The sequence below is a fragment of the Diadema antillarum genome, unplaced genomic scaffold (genome assembly GCF_040938485.1).
Source record: "Diadema antillarum isolate AM-2024a unplaced genomic scaffold, OU_Dant_1.0 seq00000369_RagTag, whole genome shotgun sequence".
Lineage (NCBI taxonomy): Eukaryota > Metazoa > Echinodermata > Echinoidea > Diadematoida > Diadematidae > Diadema > Diadema antillarum.
Window position 1 is genome coordinate 182,016 of NW_027271370.1, and position 20,111 is coordinate 202,126.

The 20,111-nt window shown below is 40.7% G+C and overlaps 1 protein-coding gene across 1 annotated transcript in view; it reads right to left on the reverse strand.

Annotated features, from left to right (window-relative positions):
- LOC139731401 (uncharacterized) overlaps positions 1-20,111 on the reverse strand; it is a 66,888-nt gene that overhangs the window by 11,724 nt on the left and 35,053 nt on the right. The gene's annotated exons all lie outside the window — the stretch shown is intronic.

The following is a 20,111-nucleotide window of genomic DNA, read 5'->3' on the forward strand; positions in this document are numbered from 1 at the left end:
CACAGCTATTGCTAGCGCAACAAAGTTAATCCTTTTCCTTCAACGTTTCTTCGCAATCTGTGAATGAGAGTCAAGACTTCCAAACTGGGAATGAAGAATGCGAAACGTCAATCCCATCGATCAGCTCTTCGGCCACAAATTCATTACCAACGATATAGGTACATCTATTTCATCTGTCTTTGTCGTCTCTTGTTCTATTGCGGTCATTTGGTGGATTTATTTTTTCCTCGAAAAATGTGATTTGACACTCCTGCTGCCCCTCATGGGCGTACCAAACATAATAATCTCGCACCGCGATCATCTCAGTAAAGGTCACAGGCTGCAAAAGTCGGTTAGAGATATAGGCGATTGATTAGTCGACTCTAGATCTCCTCTTCAGGAAAGGACCCCATTTTAGTCACAGAATCTAACACAAAATTGTCCGCTTCCATTTAATTTTGTCCCAGGTCAGCTATTGTACATTAGAACCTGCTTGCCATAAGTTATCGTGAGACTGTGAGGTAGTAGGAAGGGAAAGGAGGGAAGATCATAAAACCAGTTAAGTCTCTCTTGTAAGATTTGATGATAAGCATCTGGGTCTAGTTATGCCCCAATACAATGTACTAACTCTTAGTTTGGTATTAGACTTTTAGTCATCTCGCCTCTAGATACGGACTGTCGTTGTGTATCCGCCAATGTCATAATATTATGCTGTATATATGCACATTATCCGAGGCGAAGACCATAATTTTGACTGGGATTTATGCAAATCACGTTTTTCTCATCTTTCATTTTGTCTGTCATATTGCCGTCCTCTTGTCACGTTGTTTTGGATTCATTTGCGGCCACATGTATAGACCTATACACTGTAAAAACATCGGGGTTAGATTTAACACCATGGGTGTTAAATCTAACACCGATCAAACTTCAATAGAGGACTACACCCACAGGTGTAGAAAATGTATTGTGACGATGTTAAAAAGTGTTCACCAGGCACTTCGTGGTGTTAATTTGACACTGTGGCTGGTGATACTTTTGACACTGCGCTAGAGTTAATTCAATAATGACACCGCATGGTGTTGATTTGATATTGGTGGTGTTAATTTCAATGGTATAACACCTGTCCAGCTTCAATAGGGGACCACACCAACTGGTGTTACTGTGGTGTAAATGTGTTTACACATTTTTTCAAAAATCAGGTACTTTATCGGAAAATTCTTTATCGTCTTGTTGAAGTTCAAAATTAACAAGAAGTGCAGTAACTAAGAAACTATTCAAAAAAACAATTTTAAATTTTGAAATAACACCCGGAGGCAGGCGCGCCGGAAGCAGTTTTGGATTGGGGGGGCAAACATTGGAGGGGGCTCAAGATTAGACCATGCATATGTTACACAATATACACATACACACACACACACACACACGCACACACATCTATTATATACATATATATATATATATATATATATATATATATGTAAAGTGGCGTACATTGGGTCCAAACATGGGGGGAACCATAAAGTAATTTTGACGGTCTGTATGCTTGTGCGTGTGTGCGTGAGCAATAATGGGACTACAATACATTACGGAATGTGATACATTCAACAACGCAGTCATTGAGGAACATTGTAAGTTTTCCTTACATGGATTATGGAATGACGGTGTGAAACGATCGACAAATCATATACTGTCAGCAACATAAGGTGAATGGCATAACAATAAAATGCGAGCGAGCGAAGCGAGCGAGCTTGAAAATTTTGATATTCTACAGTTCCGAAACTGGAGTTTTAATTATTGTAGCTACATATTTCGCTGTGAAATAAATGGGGGCGCATCGGGCGCAACTGCTGGCAATTATTGGCAGGAACATTAGGAGAATGGCATAACGATTCAATGCGAGCGAGCGAAGCGAGCAAGCTTGAAAATTTTGACATTCTACAGTCCCCAAACTGGGGTTTGTAGCTTTATCTTTCACTTTGGAAATTAATGGGGCGGCGCATCGGGCGCAACTGCTGGCAATTACTGGCAGCAACATTAGGAGAATGGCATAACGATTCAATGCGAGCGAGCAAAGCGAGCGAGCTTGAGAATTTTGACATTTTACAGTCCCAAAACTCCCGTTTGTAGCTATATCTTTCGCTTTGGAAATTAGGGGGGGGGGGGCATCGGACGCAACTGCTGGCAATTACTGGCAGCAACATTATGAGAGTGGCATAACGATTCAATGCGAGCGAGCGAAGCGAGCGAGCTTGAAAATTTTGACATTTTACAGTCCCCAAACTCCCGTTTGTAGCTATATTTATCTTTCGCTTTGGAAATTAAGGGGTGGGGGCATCGGGCGCAACTACTGGCAATTACTGTCAGCAACATTAGGAGAATGGCATAACGATTCAATGCGAGCGAGCGAAGCGAGCGAGCTTGAAAATTTTGACATTCTAGAGTCCAACAACTGCCGTCGTAGCTATGTTTTTCGCTTTAGAAATTAAGGGGGAGGCGCACCGGGCTCAACTGCTGGATGCGAGCGAGCCAAGCGAGCGAGCTTGAAAATTTTGACATTTTACAGTCCAAAAGCTGCCGTTTGTAGCCATATTTTTTCCCTTTTATTCATATATATATATATACATATTTATCTTATTTTCTTTGTTTATTCATTTATTTTTATTATCATTATTATCATTTTATTATTATTATTTATTTTTTTTTTTTTTTTTGGGGGGGGGCTTTTTGGGGGGGCAAAAATGCGTTTTGCCCCCCCACTTTTTGGATTGGGGGGGCGGCCGCCCCCCCTGCCCCCCCACTTCCGGCGCCTATGCCCGGAGGTGTTAATCTAACACCATGAATGAGCACCGGAAATTTAACACCAGCTCGGTGTTTCATATTTAACACCGGACTTTTTGCAGTGTATCATGTACACCCTCGTGGGTCGGCAATATACGTGCTAATCTGTGATCATTACCAACGATATCAGATGCTGAGTGTATTTTGATAATCAAACAACCATGCAACAAACAACATCCAGACAAACACATGCATAATAAATTCAGACACGAAGTACATGTACAATGCCTGTGAGCATATTATAAAGATCAACTGGCAAAACTCAACAGCATTATGTAAGGAATTTCATTACTATTGATTTTGACGATATCGAGACACAGGGTGAAGACATTTATTTAACTGAATATAGCTAAAGTAGGGAAGAGTAAACTGACCTAATTCTATTCACCTCATGTAAAATATCTTCTATTGAAGAATGGTTTCAAATAGTGTCGACGAAGAGCACATCAAGATCTAAAAAGGTTAAAACGAAATCAATATCAACGAAGTAAATATCAAAAATACGGAAACGTAGGAGTGTGAATGAAATAAACGTTTAAAGGAACGAACGCAATAGTAGCAATCACAAACGAGTTTGATGTAGAAGGTATATTTCGCCGATACTTTCTTTTTCACTCTCAGACTTTTTGTTAATCTCCTAACAATGAATGGTAATACTACGGGATTCGTCCTGCTGTATAATTGTGTAATGTCTGTGTACGATATTATTTTCCGATCATCCTATTCGTTTATCATATCGGGGTTTTTTCTGTATCGTTTAGCCATGATAACATGATCAGGGTAAAAAAAAGAAGAAGATAGAACCATCCATGAAATATACAGTCAAAATATGATGAAATTACAAACCTAATGTAACTTGTATAATTACGGAATATAGATATAGTAATACGATAATTCAGAATACACATTAAAAAACTTGCTGACAAGAAAGCTTTGACTACCAGGACGTGAATAATACTCTCGCCTTGCTTATTCTAATAGTCTAGTGGGATTTCTGAAAAAGGGCTCTCTAAAATGGTGTTAGAGGCATTTTTTAATAAAAGTTGGGAACCGGTCTCTTTTGCCTAATTTGAGTACGCTGAATCTGAAAAATCCGGTTCCCAAGCGAAATTCGCCGATCTTGACCATCTAATTTGCATAAACAAAAATTCTTTGCAAACGAGCTGGAAAAAAGTGATTTGAAATGTTTGTACAGAGAATATAATTACAAATAAACGTTTCTCAGGTGGTGAATAGTATATTTTTTCATAATTATGCAAATTAGGAATGGAATATGCAGATGAATGTATATATTAACACTGGAAGAGTAATCTTAACCTTTATTTTTTTCTTGAGAGGCAAATTAAATACTAAATATGTAAACTTTAAGGTTTTGAGGGTTAGGAAAACTCCGGTTCCCAAGCGAAATTCACCGATCTTGACCATCTAATTTGCTTAAACAAAATGGCTGCCCAGCCACAGAAATTGTCAGTTTCGGAGACGCATTTTCTAGAAATTCTTCGCAAACGATCTGGGAAAAAAAGTGATTTCATATTTTGTACATAGAATAGAAGTAGCAGTTTGAGGGATAAACGTTTCACAGATGGTCAATAGTATGTTCTAATCATTATTTTGCAAATTAGTACTGAAATACGCAGATAAATGTATATTAACACTGGATGAGTAATTGTTAAAATTTTTTTCTTGAGAGGCAAGTTAAACACTAAATATGTAGACTTTAAAGATTTGAGGGTTAGGAAAACTCCGGTTCCCAAGAAAAATTCATCTTGACCATCTGATTTGCATAAACAAAATGGCTGCCCAGCCACAGAAATTGTGAGTTTGAGACACGCATTTTCTAGATTTTTTTTTTTTTTTTTGGAGGGGGAGGGGGGGGGGGGGGGTAAACGAGCTGGAAAAAAAAATGATTTCAAATCTATGTACATAGAATGGAATAAGCAACTTGAGGGATAAACGTTTCTCAGGTGGTAAATAGTATATTTCTTACATAATTATGCAAATTAGTACTGAAATATGCAGATAAATATATATTAACACTTGAAGATTTTTTTTCATTTTTTTTTCTTGAGAAAGCAGTTAAAAACACAAGATATACCAGGTTTTGAGGGTTAGATAGTGACCAGAATCCCTTCTCAGTGGTATCAAAATAAATGCAAATATTGTAATTGGTATGCAAATTGTATGTAGGCTTCATGAGTTTTAGATGCATGCAGTTCATTCAATAGCCTATAAACCCTGGTAAAATTTTATTTTTTCAAATCCTCTAAAAAGGTCCTTTTGGATTTTTTTTTTTAAAGAATTCAAGGTAGGATCCGATTCTTAATCAAAATTGATTGTGCTAGGCCAAAAAACAAAAACAAAAACAAAACTAAACTAAAAACAAAACAAACCAAAAAATGGTCTTTTTCAAGCGAATGAACTTTAACATCTTATTTGCATAATACATGCAAATATAGCTGCAATATTGCCATAAAATTGTTAATTCCATGAAAAATATTTGTAGTACATCGATAATCGCAAAACAAACAGATGAAAACTCTCTCTATGCGGATCATGACTCAACTTTTTAAGGGGGGATGCCATCGATCAATGCCGTTTTGTTCATGTGCAACATCCTATATCGTATTGTTCCAATATACAAATCTGTAGCATTAGCACGGAAATTCTATTTCCCAGTTAACCAGAGCATGGTAATCATATATATGAATGATTATATTTGATTATATATAGCAAACATTCAAACATGAAGCTTCAAACATGAAGCATTTTATTTTTCTTGAAAGTCGACGAAAAATACCTTTAATGTCACAACAAACGTTACTGATGCCCCAATGAATAAACAAAATTATGTTGTAAGTCTGTTAGATGAGTTAATTATCTATTTATAAGACTGAAGAGGATCCACTGGAAAGTTAAGCTTGTAGAATAGCACTGTATGGCTAAAGATCAAGAAGTTTAAGATCGCGATCTCCAAGATCTCAAAAGGCGCGGCCAAATTGGCAAGCTATCGAAAAGATCGTAAGTTTTTCAAGTGCGTGAGATTGCAAACTTTCCGAGAAACTTCCCATTACAGCTAGGGATATTTCATTTTATAATGCTGTGATCGCCAAACTTCTCGATCTGTTGTCAGTGTGACCGGACAACAAAAGATCGTGAAGACTGCGCGATATTAAACTTTGCGATCTTTTGCCACTCTGACCGCGCTTTATCATGATTAACTTAAATAACGATATTAGAATAGCAGTGAGAGAGAAGAAATGGAAAAAAGATGCGTGGCACTCATCTGCCTATATTTGATCCGTATACATCTGTTATAAGAATGTAACTAAGTCAACTTCCAAGACAGTTTGAACTGTGAAATTGCCTCGGCCAATGCAATCTGCGAAATAAGGGGTTTACACCTTCCTGTTCCTTTTTATTTTTGTTTTCAATATACGCAGATAACATGCCGCCAGTGACAACCACCAAGTATGATGCATTTTAATTCATTCCAAACTGGACGACGCCACGCTCCTTCGTCTGTCTGACTTATGATATATCTCACCAGGTGTGATTCAGGTCATAGAAATGACACTCTCAACAAACAGGGCATCTAACTTTAAGGGTCAGTGGATTGTAAGAACTAAAGAATAATGGATACTCGTTAGAAACCATATTGAAACATACAGAATAGATTCCACTTCATATCAGACGTAATAGTCGGCATTTTGCCTCTCATTATTATGCTTTATCAAGTATAGTTTTTAAATATCCACGTTTCATCTGAATTTCTGCCCAAGAATTAGGATATGGATCTTTTCATAGAGGACATGGGCTTTCCACCACCTTGCGAACATGAAGTTACTTTTGTTCCCTTGAGAGATAACATCGATCCTATAGCTACCTTACAGAGGCCTTCTTCCGTAGATTCTGGAGTTGTGCTTTTTCTGCCAGACTGATACTGACAGTAGCACTCTTATTAAAGCAAGTGATCAATGACTCACAATCATCAAGGATGCTGCTTGTACGAGAAGAAAACTATAAAAGGGTTCAAAGAACATGGTTGTTATCAGTCTTCTTTATAAGAATAAACTTATATTCGATTCAAAAGATGCATCACACAAGCTCGTTTGGCACAAATATATTCAGCCATTTTACCGACAAAAGTATACTGAACTCTCGCGGAAGCAGTTCAACGACAATACTCTTGTATTTAAAAAAAAAAGATTATAAAAAGAAGAAAATCCTGCTCATTGTGCCAGACCTGATCTTTCTTCACCAGTAGACAATGGGTGGGAAGGTTTTGATCTACAGCCTGTCTACAGCCTGTACAACTGATATATCTAGCTCCAATCCTGCAAAGTTACCTTGAGATGATTTCATGTGCATGCGAAAGCAATGCAGAATTTTTCGATGCAAATGTCACAAATCAGGCCTACGATGTACAGCAGTGTGTGCATGTTAGCAACAATGTGATGATGCAAACCTTACATGAATGTAGATCAATTTAGCTCGATTAAAAGAAATAGACTTTTCGACTCAGATTATGTTTCTTTTCAGCCAAAATATAAAGGTGTTGATGACTAGATTTACAACGTTCATCCTTCGTTTCTGTTTCCGACACTGTCCGCGAGATACCAGGATTTTTCTTACATTTTTTTTTTTTGCTTGAGCCTGCAGAGGGGGTGAAAAAAGAAACATAAATTATGACGAGATTTATGAAAGTTGCCACTTGATTTTAAATTCAACAGATTGAAAATGATTATAAACCAATCTATCCAATGAAAACGACAAAGTTCATGCAGGGAAGGATAAAGTGACATTGCACTTATCCATAGAGTAATGTATAGTGATGTGATTGCCCGATAACTTTGATGGCAAGACCTTGTTTTGGTGGTAGATATGCATAGAAAATGGGTGAATATTTGCATAATTTATTATTGCAAATGAGATCATAGTAATCACACCAGGAATCAGTAACAGGTCTTGATGTAATAACTGCTATGAAACATATTCATATATTGCGGCAGTGCGTTGTAGAATCTCGAAACCTGCCTGGTCTACGGCCTCTTGAATATCAATTTGCAAGCATATTTCCCTTTCATGTCATTCAGTTCTCCTTTATTGATTGATTCCAGTAATTGATTTACTTCGGACTCTGACGACATCATAATGTGCAACTTTTTTGCCCGATAACTTAGCTGTATTTTAGGACGCCAAGGTACATTTTGATAGTAAGACTTTGTTTAAGGGAATATATCCATAGAAATGGCCAAGTGTTTGTATAATTTATATGCAAACTACATTATTAGGGTATTTCTAATAGTTTTTTTCTTGTATCTCGTTATCACAAAAGAATCATCAACTTATGTCTTGATATCATAACTATAATGATTCAGATTCATAAATCGCGGCAATGTGTTGTAGAATCTTGCATACCAATTTGCATACGTTATTGCAAATATCTTTATTGATTTTTTTATTCTGAATTGGTTGCTTCCAGTACTTGATTTTCCTCGGGCTCAGATGACACCATGTACACTTTGTTTGACCGATAGCATATCTATTTTTTCACTATGCCAAGGTGCATTTCGATAGTAAAAGTTTGTTTTAGGGGAAAATATGTTGAGAAAATTGAAAAATATTTGCATGATTTATTATGCAAATGAGATGCATATTTTATTTCAATACTTTAAGTTGGTTCTTTATCACACTAGGAATCGTGAACCGGTCTTGATTCAATGAAAACTATCATCAGATTTATGATTCAGATCCATATATTGCGGCAATACGTTGTAGAATCTAGAATCCTGCCAGTTATGTATCCTCTTGTATACGAATTTGCATCTAGATATTTGCATATGTGTAATTCAATTCTTTTGAATTTATTGAATTCTTTTGAATTGGTTAATTTTGATTCGACTTTGGCGACACCAAATACTTTTGGTTTGCCCGATAACTTGTTAAAATGATTAAAAACAGAAGTGAACACGTAGGTATATGCACGTGTATAGTATACTACACATTGCTGTATCAACGGCAGCTCCTAATTTGCATATTTCACTTCTTAATTTGCATATATAAGTAAAATTTATGAACAATTGATGATACGATTTCATGATTTGACCTTGATCTTTGACCTTTGAACTTTAGCCGATTTCACCCAAAATCTAATCAAATAATTGCCCGATCATACTTCATACTTGGACCAAGTTTGGTAAAATTCCAGCAAATATTACTCAAGTTATCGCGTAAACGAAAGCGGACGGACGTACGGACGGACGGACAACCAGAAAACATAATGCCTCCGGCACCACTTCGTGGCGGAGGCATAATAAGAAAATGGGGGGGGGGGGGAAGGTCGCGCCAGCCTTTTATTTTGTAAAGCCGCCTCCCCTTTACGAAATTCCTGGATACGCCCCCGTAATGCAAGCAATGAGTTTTGATATTTGAGGTTGACGCAATCATGGATCGAGAGGGGCCGCTTCCCCCTCTGGTTCCCCCTTACTATGGTATGTTAAAACAATAGAAATAAAGATAAGATAATGGGGGGGGGGGGTCACGCCAGCCTTTACGGAATTCCTGGATCCACCCTTGTGACGCGTTATGACATTTGCAGTTAGTTTGAAAATTTTGACATCTGTGGTCGACGCGTTATGACATTTGTGGTTAATCCCCGATTTTGACATTTGTGGTTGACGCAATCGCGGATTGAGAGGGGGCGCAATCCCCCCATTAGCGCCCAATCTCTTTATTTCGTCAACACAACAGAAATAAAAAGAAGAAAATGGGGGGGGGGGGGAGGTCGCGCCAGGCTTTTATTTCGTAAAGCCGCCTCCCCTTTAAGGAATTCCTGGATCCGCCCCCGTAATGCAAGCAATGAGTTTTGGTATTTGTGGTTGACGCAATGATGGATCGAGAGGGGGCGCATCCCCCTCTGGTGCACCCTTTCTTTTCTTTTCTTTCTTTTTTTTTTTTTTTTTTTGGTTAACACAACAAAAAAAAGGGGGGGGTGCTGTAGACTTTAATTTTGTAAAGCCGCCTCCCCTTTACGAAATTCCTGGATCCGCCCCGTAATGCAAGCAATGAGTTTCGATATTTGTGGTTGACGCAATGATGGATCGGGAGGGGGCGCATCCCCCTCTGGTGCACCCTCACTATAATTATTAGGTTAAAACAACAGAAACTAAAATAAGAAAGGGTGGGGGGAGTGTCTCCCCAGCCTTTGATTTTGTAAAGGCGCCCCCCTCCCCTTTACGGAATTCCTGGATCCGCCCCTGTGACGCGATATGACATTTGTGGTCGACGTGTTATGACATTTGTGGTTAATGCCCGATTTTTAGGTTAAACCAACAGAAACAAAGATAAGAAAAGGGGGGTCGCGCCAGCCTTTGATTTTGTACAGCCCCCCCCCCCCCCTCCCCTTTACGGAATTCCTGGATCCGCCCCTGTTAGTCCATGGGCCAAGACCCCAAAAATGGGTTGTTGGTACCATCTGAGGTTGCACAACCTTTTTGGTGTCATTTTGTTTGTCGGGCATAGATATGCTTATCAAGCTATGATAGCATTTCCAAATGAGTAGCTTAGTCATAATAAATGAATTTTTAACCAATTTGGTCTCGTATTTATATCCCTATACTTCTGAATCGAAACTAAACCGCTATACAAAGAAGAGCACTGCCTTCTGTATGTCCACAGGTGTTCTGTTGTAAACGCGGTGCGCTTAGTCTTTATTCAAGGCAGCGAAGGGAATATCCAAAGGGTTATGATTTCCACAGCTGTCACGCGGTGCGCTTAGTTCTTTATCTAGACCAATGTACCGTTATCATGTCTAAAGTTCCTCATAAAAGGGATTATCTATACTGTTTTTATACTACCCTATCAACAAATACATCAGTTTTAAACAAAAATCACTCTGTTCATTTACAATATCATTCATCATAATGTATCGTAGTGTACCGGTACATTGTTTTTGCATTATCTTATATTGTTGGAGGGAAATAAAGCGACATTGGCGTGGTATCAGCATTTTCACCGTAGCGTTTTCACAGGAAAATGATAAATGATTGAAAAATACGGTAAACTTCACTAGGAATTGCTTTTGTTGTTGTTGTTGTTTTTAGATAAAAGGATATACACTGTATCATAGGCTTTGGATATTCCCTTCGCCGTCTAGAATAAGGACTAAGCGCTGTGGACATCATAACCTTTGGATATTCCCTTCGCTGCCTTGAATAAAGACTAAGCGCACCGCGTTTACAACAGAACACCTGTGAACATACCATAGAGCTGCATTTTACAGCTCTATGGAACATACAGAAGACTGTGCTCTTCTTTGTATGGCGGTTAGTTTCGATTCAGAAGTATAGGGATATAACAACGAAACCAAATTGGTTAAAAATTCATTTACTATGACTAAGCTACTCATTTGGAAATGCTATCATAGCTTGATAAGCATATCTATGCCCGACAAACAAAATGACACCAAAAAGGTTTTGCCACCTCAGATGGTACCAATATCTGGCCTGGCCCATGGACTATGTGACGCGTTATGACATTTGTGGTCGACGTGTTATCACATTTGTGGTTAATCCAATATTGATATTTGTAGTTGACGCAATCTCGGATATAGAGGGGGCGCATCCCCCTTTAGTGCCCCCTCTTTATTTTTTCAACACAACAAAAATGAAAATAAGAAAATGGGGGGGGGGGGGGCGAAGGTCGCGCCAGCCTTTTATTTTGTAAAGCCGCCTCCCCTTTACGAATTTCCTGGATACGCCCCCGTAATGCGCCCCCTCTAAATCCGAGATTGCGTCAACCACAAATATCAATATTGGATTCACACATAGAGCTCCATTTACAGCTCTATGGATTAACCACAAATGTCATAACACGTCACAGGGGCGGATCCAGGAATTCCGTAAGGAGAGGGGGGGGGGGGACGCCTGTACAAAATCAAAGGGTAGCGCGACCCCTTTTCTTTTTCTTTTTTTTTTTGTTTCTGTTGGTTTAACCTAATATATTGAGGGTGCACGAGAGGGGGAAGCGCCCCCTCTCGATCCATCATTGCTTCAACCACATGTGGAAAAACGCATTGCTTGCATTACAGGGTCGGACCCAGAAATTTAGTAAAGGGGAGGCGTCTTTACAAAGTCAAAGGCTGGCGCGACCTTCCCCCTCCCCATTTTCTTCTTTTTATTTCTGTTGTGTTGACCAAATAAAGAGACGGGCACTAAAGGGGGATGCGCCCCCTCTCAATCCACGATTGCGTCAACCACAAGTCAAAATCGGGGATTAACCACAAATGTCATATAACACGTCGACCACAAATGTCATAACGCGTCACAGGGGTGGATCCAGGAATTCCGTACGGGGGGGGGGGGCGCCTTTACAAGATCAAAGGCTGGTGAGACACTTCCCCCCCCCCCCCCCAATTTCTTATTTTTGTTTCCGTTGTTTTAACCTAATAATTGCAGTGAGGGTGCACCAGAGACGGATGCGCCCCCTCTCGATCCATCATTGCGTCAACCACAAATATCAAAACTCAATGCTTGCATTACGGGGGCGGATCCAGAAATTCCGTGTAAAGTGGTGGCTCCTTTACAAAATTAAAGACTGCCGCTTTAACTGTCATTTAAACAAAAGAAATGAAAATATATTAAAAAGAGGGAGGGGGAAGTCGCCAACCTTTCATTTTGAGAAGACGTCTCCCCTTTACGCTTTACGGAATTCCTGGACCCGCTCCTGTAATGCAAGCAATGAGGAAGCATTTCTGTTGTTGTTAAAACAACAGAAATGAAAAATAGGGGGTGCGGCAGGTTTTAGATTTATAAAGGCGCCTCCCCTTTACAGAAGTCCTGGATCCGCCCCTGTAATGCAGGCAATGAGTTTTGACATTTTGTGGTTGACGCTATCGCGGATCGAGACGGGCGCATCCCCCTCTGATGCCCCCTCTATTTTTTTTCTTCAAAACAATATAAATGATAAAAAGATGGGGTGATGCGTCAGGCTTTAATTATGCAAAGGTGCACCCCCTTCCCTTTACCGAATTCCTGGACCCGCCCCTGTAATGGAAGCAATGAGTTTGGTCATTTGTGGTTGACGCAATCATGGATCGAGAGGGGGCGCATCCCCCATGGTGCCCCCTCTATATATTTTGTTAAAACAAGAGAAAATGAAAAGAAGAACATGGGGTGGTGTCGCATGAGCCTTTGATTTTGTAAAGGGGCCTCCACTTCACGGAATTCCTGGATACGCCCCTGTAATGCAAGCAATGAGATTGGTCATTTTTGTTTTTGTTGACCCAATCATGGATCGAGAGGGGGCGCATCCCCCACGATGCCCGAAAAGAAGAAAATGTGGTGGTGTCGCGTGAGCCTTTGATTTTGTAAAGGCGCCTCCCCTTCACAGAATTCCTGGATACGCCCCTGTAATGCTAGTCTAGCTTCTGGACTCTTTTTACTCGTAGGGGTGATTCAGTGTACGGGACAAGACGTATGAGGGCGCGACACCAGAGGATTGCGATACGCCGAGAACTGCGATACCCGAGAAAAAAGATCGAGAGGGGGCGCATCCCCTATGGTGCCCCTCTATATATTTTATTAAAACAAGAGAAAATGAAAATAAGTAAATGGGGCGGTGTCGCGCGAGCCTTTGATTTTGTAAAGGCGCCTCCCCTTCACGGAATTCCTGGATACGCCCCTGTAATGCAAGCAATGAGTTTTTCATGTGTGGTTGACGCAATGATGGATCGAGAGGGGGCGCTTCCCCCTCTGGTGCACACTCACTATGTTAGGTTAAAACAACAGAAACAAAAATAAGAAAAGGGGGGGGGGGGGGTCCCGCCAGCCTTTGATTTTGTAAAGTCCCCCCCCCCTTTATGGAATTACTGGATCCGCCCCTGTGACGCGTTATGACATTATTTTGTTTTCGAAGTGTTATGACATTTGTGGTTAATCCAATATTGATATTTGCGGTTAACGCAATTGCGGATTTAGAGGAGGCGCACCCCCTTAGTGCCCAAGTCTTCATTTTGTCAACACAACAGAAATAAGAAGAAGAAAAGGGGGAGGGTCGCGCCAGCCTTTCATTTTGTAAAGGCGCCCCTCCCCTTTGTAGAATTCCTGGATCCGCCCCTGTAATGCAAAGCAATGAGTTTTTCCATTTGTGGTTGACGCAATGATGGATCGAGAGAGGCCGCATCCCCCTCTGGTGCACCCTCACTATAATTATTAGGTTAAAACAACAGAAACAAAAATGAGAAGGGGGGGGGGGGAGGAAGTGTCGCGCCAGACTTTGATTTTGTAAAGGCGACCTCCCTCCCCCTTCACGGAATCCCTGGATCCGCCCCTGTGACGCGATATGATATTTGTGGTCGACGTGTTTTGACATTTGTGGTTAATTCCCGATTTTGACTTTTGGTTGACGCAATCGCGGATTATGAGGGGGCACATCCCCCTTTAGTGCCCCTCTCTCTATTTTGTCAACAAAACAGAAATAAAAAGAAGAAAATGGGGAGGGGGAAGGTCACGCCACCCTTTGACTTTCTTGTAAAGAATTACGCCTCCCCTTTACAAAATTCCTGGATACGCCCCCATAATTTCAAGCAATGAGTTTTCCCATATTTTGATTTTGATTTTGACTCAACGATGGATCGAAAGGGGGCGCTTCCCCCTCTAATGCACCCTCACTATATTAGGTTAAACCAACAGAAACAAAAATAAGAAAAGGGAGGTCGCGCCAGCCTTCGATTTTGTAAAGCTCCCCCCCCCCCCTCTTTACGAAATTACTGGATCCGCCCCTGTGACGCGTTATGACATTTGTGTTCGAAGTGTTATGACATTTATGGTTAATCAAATATTGACATTTGTGGTTGACGCAATGGCGGATTTAGAGGAGGCGCACCCCCCCCCCCCTCCTTAGAGCCCCCTCTCTTTATTTCGTCAACACAACAGAAATAAAAAGAAGAAAAGGGGGAGGGGAGCCTTTCATTTTGTAAAGGCTCCCCTCCCCTTTACGGAATTCCTGGATCCGCCCCTCTAATGGAAGCAATGGGTTTTTCCATTTGTGGTTGACGCAATGATGGATCGAGAAGGGCCGCATCCCCGTCTGGTGCACAATCACTATAATTATTATGTTAAAACAACAGAAACAAAAATAAGAAATTGGGGGGGGGGGGGAGGAGGAGTGTCGCGCCAGCTTTTAGTTTTTGTAGAGGCGCCGCCCCCCCCCCCCCCCTCCCCCTTTACAGAATTCCTGGATCCGCCCCTGTGGCGCGATATGACATTGTGGTCGACGGGTTATGACATTTGTGGTTTATCCAATACTGATATTTGTAATTGACGCAATCGCGGATTTAATAGAGGGGGCGCATCCCCCTTAAGTGCCCCCTCTCTTTATTGTGTCAACACAACATAAATAAAAAAGAAGAAAATTGGGGAGGGGGAGGGTCGCGCCAGCCTTTGATTTTTGTAAAGGCGCCTCCCCTTTGTGGAATTCCTGGATCCGCCCTTGTGACGCGTCATGACATTAGGCCTACGGTAAATTTGGAAATTTTGACATTTGTCGTCGACGTGTTATGACATTAGTGGTTGTTTTGACATTAGTGGGCGATTTTGAGATTAGTGGGCTCTACACACCTCCACTGAAGTGTCAATGCGTGAATAAGTTGTGCCTTGTATAGTTGTGCGCTTGCATGATGCTATAAAATATGAACGCCAGAAGAGCATTTTCAATTCCTCGACTTTATCACAATCCCGTTCTGTAAATGTTTGTATGACACTCCGCCTAAAATCCCTTGTGATTTTTTTCTCCCCTCACATTTTTTGCAGTTGAAAAAAAAAAAACCAAACAAACAAACATGTAGGCCTACTTAAATGGTGCCATGGCAAGTCGACATTTGACAGACTGGTACACAATAGATGACCTTTCCGCTGTAAATTTATATGCAAATCATTCTGTGATATCAGCATAATTTTTGTTTTCTTCAATACTTATCTCATTTTAGGTGGGTTTCGGTTGGCTTAAGTCAAACTATGGTTACTCGTGATTTTTTATTGCAAATTTAACTTATGATAACATGTCCCCAAGATGTTTAGCAACAATGTACACAGTAACAGCCACTCGGAAAGAAGTTCAACAGATTTAGGAATATAAAAGTCTAGTTTAATTCATTTTCATATAAAGAAGAGAAAGCGAAGATTTATCACATACACCCAAGAAATCCATTTCTTGGCTTTGTCCATTCTCAATAAACCCTACCTATTCCAAATCGATTCCTTCCGTTCATACAAGACGTCCCTCTGGGTTTTACTGGAAGAAGAGAGAGCACTGCCTTCGTCTCTCCAAAAATAACCTCTGAAGTTGTCGCTCAAATTTTGCTGTTATGGCAACGATGACAACTCAGTGGCAAAATAATGTTTAATGGAGAGGTTGCCGTGTGACGAGACAAATGTAGACCAAAGCGACCTCAGCCGGTATTTATAGCACACAAATGACCACCTGTCAGATTTAATTTGTGAGCTATAGGATTGAGGCAAGATGAAGTTTCGCATCAGATATTGTTGGCCACTCTTTGATATCCCATACTAGACATTACGATTTTAAAAAATACGATAATACTTTTTTTTTTTTCAACTGAGTCCAATATTGATTATAAGAGTTTACTCCAAGAGGAAGGATATGTTACAAAAAGACATAGTATGGATAATTTTGTAAATAATAATGGTCGGCAACTTATTAGTATTTGCCAGAGTCTTGACTTGAAGATAGTGAATGGAAGATTTGGCAGTGATAAAGGTGTTGGGGATTTTGCATGTTACAATAAGAATGGTGGAAAAAGTGTGGTTGATTATGTCATTCTATCTGCAGGCCTATTTCAATATATCACTCATTTTGAAGTGGATATTTTTGATAAATGTATTTCTGATGTACACTGCCCGTTGAATTTGACGATTTCTAATATTAAAGTTTCTGATGATTCTGTGGGTAATAAGTCTGAGCATAGGGATGAAACCTTTCAGAATGTCAAGTATGTTTCATTTAAGTGGGATAGTAAAAAGGCATTAGATTTCAGTTTAAAGCTTGATCAGAATATTCATGCCTTGTTGAGTGAATTGAGGGTGGTAGAAAGGTCATCCACACAAGCTCATATTGATAGCTTTAGTGCGTTGTTGGGTGATATTTTCATGAATGCTGGAAAAGAAGTTGGTATTTGTGAGGAAAAGGTTCGTAGCATAGGTAATCCTAGGAAACCTCGCAAAGAACAAAAGCCATGGTTTGATAATGAGTGTGTACAGGCTAGATTGCATTATCTTAATTTCAAAAATAGGATTAAACGGAAGTGTAAAGGGAAACCTATGAGAGAGAAGGAGCAAATGCTGGCCGACATTAAGACTGTTGCTAGTAGTTACAAGAAATTGTTGAGAAGGAAGAATAAGGCATATAGTAAATCACTGCATGATCACCTTCGTATACTTAAAAAGGATAGCCCGCAGGAGTACTGGAAGTTAAGGCCGTGTCACACCATAACGCGGGCTTGTGGCGGGGAGGTAGTTTCCAGCACGTAGAATATTTTCAGCGGGCGAACAAGAATGTTTGCAATTTTCATTCATGCCTTGTCATACCGTAAGGGGGTATCTCACTGAGCGGCGAACGTTTGCGAACGTAGCGAATTTGGGAATTCGCCAGGGTTCGTAAACGGTTGCAAAAGGTTCGTTTACATTCGCAAAAAAGTTCGCAAACGGTTTTTATTGTCGCAAACAGTTTTTCTTGTCGCAAAGAAATTTTGAACATGTTCAAAATTTCTTTGCGAACCTTTGCGAATTTGTATTTTCGCTAACAGTTGCAAACATTCGCAAACATTCGCAAAACACTCGTAAGAATTCGCAAACGGTCGTAATACGGTGTCGCTAACATTTTTATATGATTCGCCACTGCTAGCGAACAAGACCAGTAACCACATGGTTCCTATATAAAAGCTTCTGAAACAGACAAGGTTCCACTCTAAGAAAGTTCTTGAAGCTCTTGACATCCCCATCATGATTGTAATTGCTTCAAAAGCTTTTCATATTGACTAAAGTCTGTCCTCTGCAACAAGCACTCTCTGACTCTCTTTCTTTTCTTCTTCCTTTCTTGTTTTTCTTTATTTTATTTCTCTTATGCTGCACAATTAATAGCTGTAGCAGCAGCCTGACAAAGCAGCTCTTCAAGGATAGCAACACCTTGAGCCTCTTCTTGGCAGAAATTTATTTCCATATCCTGGAAATCCATCTTGAACGGTTGTCACAAGAGATCTGAATTCAGTGGAAGGTTTTATGTCGTTTTATGGGTCTTACTATACACAATCGCCTGGTACTTTTCTAGGTCCAAGAACATTCGCAAAATTGTCGCAAAGGATTTGCAAACAGTTGCTAATATTTGCAAAACTGTCGCTAACATTTGCAAAATTGTCGCTAACATTTGCTAACATTCGCTAATAGTCGCCACCTGTGTTCGCAAACACTTTCGCAAACATTCGCTAAAGTGTTGCTAATTGTCGCTAAACATCGCTAAAAGTCGCTAACTGTCGCTAATGGCAGAAGCGAACTTTGATTTTTCGCAAACATTCGTCAGAAAAGTTGGCGAATCTCAAATTCGCTACGTTCGCAAACGTTCGCCGCTCAGTGAGATACCAGCTGTACGGGGGAACTTCTGCGGCTTGACTTGCGGGGAAACAAATTTACTCCAAGGAGCTCTCCGCAGTTGGTCCGCACCTGTCAGTATCTAGCGCGTAGTTGCCCGGAGGTGCTCACGCAAGTCCGATTTAACCGCAGCCAAGTTTTGAGCATGACGAAAACTTTTTCCGGGTGAGTCACGGGAATGCCCGTAGAGGTCCACGCAGAACGCCAGTAGGAGACCCTTAGCGGCAGTACTTCCCAGGCAATTCCCACGCAGGTACTTCGCAGTCCCGTATGCAGCCAAGATAATGAAATTCTGTGAGATTTCAGCCATTCCATTAGAGGAATTCCTTCACTAAGTTGTCAGCCCCCACGCGACTGGTACAAAGGTCACACAGTATACTCGCAAGTATAACCCGTCCAGCAGGTAAAACACATGCACTGACTCGCACAAATCCTTTTCCGCCCTCAGGAATGTCCGGTATGCTAGAAATACTGAATGGCCGTAAAGGCCGTGTCACGCCAGCCTTGCGTGCGACTTGCAAAGAACAATTTTGACTACCCGGAGGTCCCCGTAGATATCCGCACATGACAGTACCTAGCATGTATCTCAAAAGTAGTCGCCCGGAGGTGCGCAAGCATATTTTTTTACCCGCAACCGTGTTTAGGCCCTGTCACACCTTTCCGGGCAAGCTACTCGGGCTTGTTACGTGTAGGGATTTTCTAGCATACCGGACATTCCTGAGGGCGGAAAAGGATTTGTGCGAGTCAGCGCATGTCCCTTACTTGCTGGACGGGTTATACTTGCGAGTATACTGTGTGACCTTTGTACCAGTCGCGTGGGGGCTGACAACTTAGTGAAGGAATTCCTCTAATGGAATGGCTGAAATCTCACAAAATTTCATTATCTTGGCTGCATACGGGACTGCGAAGTACCTGCGTGGGAATTGCCTGGGAAGTACTGCCGCTAAGGGTCTCCTACTGGCGTTCTGCGTGGACCTCTACGGGCATTCCCGTGACTCACCCGGAAAAAGTTTTGGTCATGCTCAAAACTTGGCTGCGGTTAAATCGGACTTGCGTGAGCACCTCCGGGCAACTACGCGCTAGATACTGTCAGGTGCGGACCAACTGCGGAGAGCTCCTTTGGTCGATTTTGTGCGTCATTTTAGTAAACTGAATTCGGTTCGAAATTTAATTTCAGTTCCAGCGTATGATTTGGATGGATCAGCAGGTAATAATGAGTTAATGCACCAATTGTAATTGATGAAGTCATTAAGATGGTTCAGAAGTTAAGGAATAATAAGGCATGTGGTATTGATTTGATTATAGGAATGAATTTTTAAAACATTGTTCAAGTCGTGTTTTGGATTGTATTACAATGTACTTTAATATAATTTTGGAAAGTGGTTTAGTTCCAAAAGACTGGTGTCTCGGTACTATAGTACCAATTTTTAAGAAAAAGGGAAGGGATACAGACCCAGATAATTATCTTGGAATAACACTTTTAAGCTGTTTGGGGAAGTTATTCACTTCTATTTTGAATCATAGGATAACAACTTACCTTAATAATCAAGGTATGCTTGGAGAAGAACAAGCTGGCTTTCGGGCTGGATATTCTACAATGGATCACGCCTTTGTTTTGAAAACTTTGATTGATAT